The sequence below is a fragment of the Engraulis encrasicolus genome, chromosome 5 (genome assembly GCF_034702125.1).
Source record: "Engraulis encrasicolus isolate BLACKSEA-1 chromosome 5, IST_EnEncr_1.0, whole genome shotgun sequence".
Classification (NCBI taxonomy): Eukaryota; Metazoa; Chordata; class Actinopteri; order Clupeiformes; family Engraulidae; genus Engraulis; species Engraulis encrasicolus.
In genome coordinates, this window is record NC_085861.1 from 5,043,622 (window position 1) to 5,046,006 (window position 2,385).

The 2,385-nt window shown below is 49.3% G+C and overlaps 1 protein-coding gene across 1 annotated transcript in view; it reads left to right on the forward strand.

Moving 5' to 3' along the window:
• The window catches only part of si:dkey-22o22.2 (neural-cadherin), a 206,278-nt gene that overhangs the window by 916 nt on the left and 202,977 nt on the right, over positions 1 to 2,385 (forward strand). The gene's annotated exons all lie outside the window — the stretch shown is intronic.

Here is a 2,385-nt window from a genome sequence, read left to right on the forward strand (position 1 = left end):
TCCCATTGAGAAGCGTACAGCTGATCTACAGTGGAGGCTTGCTCATGGGGCAATAGCAACAAACAGACACGTGGCACACCTTAATCCAGCAACAGGGAGGGGTTGTCTATTCTGCGGGGAGGAGGAGACTATAACCCATTTGTTTTTACGTTGTGAGAGGCTAGGAGGTCTTTTTCAGTGGCTCAGGGCCCAGGGAGCGTTGGGAGGGTTTGGGGAGGGCTTCTCAGAGTCTCTTTTCTTTAGTGGGCCTAAATACAACGCAAATGTCAAGAAGGAGGTCTGTCTGGTAAATTTTCTATTAGGCATGGCAAAGTTGGCCATTTGGCTGACCCGCAAGCAGAAAATGCTGAACCTGGTGTATGTAGACCCCTTAGAGGGTTTCTTGGGAATGGTGAAAAGTCGCATCAAGGTGGAATACATGTATTATCACTTGGTCAATGATTTGGAGGAATTTTCAAACGTTTGGTGTGTGTGGGGGGGTGTTGTGTGAGGTTGGGAGGGACGGAGAGCTGATTGTGAACATATAGGGGGGGTGTTGGTCTGCTTTTGAGCAGTGGCTGTACTGTACCAATGATGGCTGAATGGTGTTAATAATAAAAGGTTTTTAAAGGTCTCTCTCTATCTCTACCCCCCCTCCCTCTCTCTCTCTCTCTCTCTCTCTGCTGCCTTCTCTCTATCTCTCTCTCTCTCTCTCTCTCTCCCTCCCCCCCTCTCTCTCTCTCTCTCTCGCTCTCTCCCTCTCTCTCCCCTCTCTCTCCCTCTCTCTCCTCTCTCTCTCTCTCTCTCTCTCTCTCTCTCTCAAACAAATGAGAGGTGTAGCAGCAGCAGAGTCGCACAAATCAGCAGAATCTCGCCGGGCGACAAACGAACCCCCTCACGCTGCATTCTGTATGGAAATACATGGAAATCCAACGAGCTGTGCTCCACACACACACACACACACACTCACACACACACACACACACACACACACACACACACACACACACACACACACACACACACACACACACACACACACACACACACACACACACACACAGAGAGACACACACACACAGAGAGACACACACACACACACACACACACACACACACACACACACTCACACACACACACACATACACACACACACACACACACACACACACACACACACACACACACACACACACACACACACACACACACACACACACACACACACACACACACACACACACACACACACAGCGCTCCACCGGAATCAAATTTCAGCCCATTTTTTCCACGGCTGCCGCCACGCACTGATGCTTGCTGTCCTCATTGCCTTTCTCCTCCTCCTACTCCTCCCCCCTCCTCCTCCTCCTCCTCTCCTCCTCCTCCTCCTCCTCCTCCTCCTCCTCTCTCTTCTCTTCTCCCTTCTCCATCTTTCTACCCCCTTTTCCTCCTCCTCCTCATTATCTTTCTCTTTCTACTCCTCTCCTCTCTTCTCCTCTCCTCCTCCTCTTCACACACACACACACACACACTCACACACACACACACACACACACACACACACACACACACACACACACACACACACACACACACACACACACAAACACACACACACACAAACACACACACACACACACACACACACAGACACACACACACACACAGACACACACACACACACAGACACACACACACACACACACACACACACACACACACACACACACACACACACACACACACACACACACACAAACACTGCTCCTCCATGCGTACAGCACACTACATGGATAACTGGAAGATAACTAATGGGAGCCTTATGGCCAGCACAGCCAACAGTAATGATTTAGCAAGAGCAGGTTTGTCACAGTGACAAAGTGCTTACAGTATGTGTGTGTGTGTGTGTGTGTGTGTGTGTGTGTGTGTGTGTGTGTGTGTGTGTGTGTGTGTGTGTGTGTGTGTGTGTGTGTGTGTGTGTGTGTGTGTGTGTGTGTGTGTGTGTGTAAACGCAGTATGTGTATACTGTTCCAGACCTCGATATGGAAATATCTACAGTATTGTACACGTGTGAGAATGTATAAGGTGTGTGGCAGCATCTCGATGACAATGTGCGTGTGTGTGTGTGATGTGTGATGTGTGTGCGCGTATTTGCATGAAAAACACACAGTAGTCACTTGGCAATGTGTATGCATATTATACGTGATGCTACTGTAGATGGGCCGTCATGTGTGCATATTTTGCGTGTGTGTAGTGTGTCCATGTGAGCGTGTGTGTGTGTGCGGGTGTCTGTGTCATACAGAACGAAATTGTGTGTGTGTGTGTGTGTGTGTGTGTGTGTGTGTGTGTGTGTGTGTGTGTGTGTGTGTGTGTGTGTGTGTGTGTGTGTGTGTTGTGGTGTGGTGT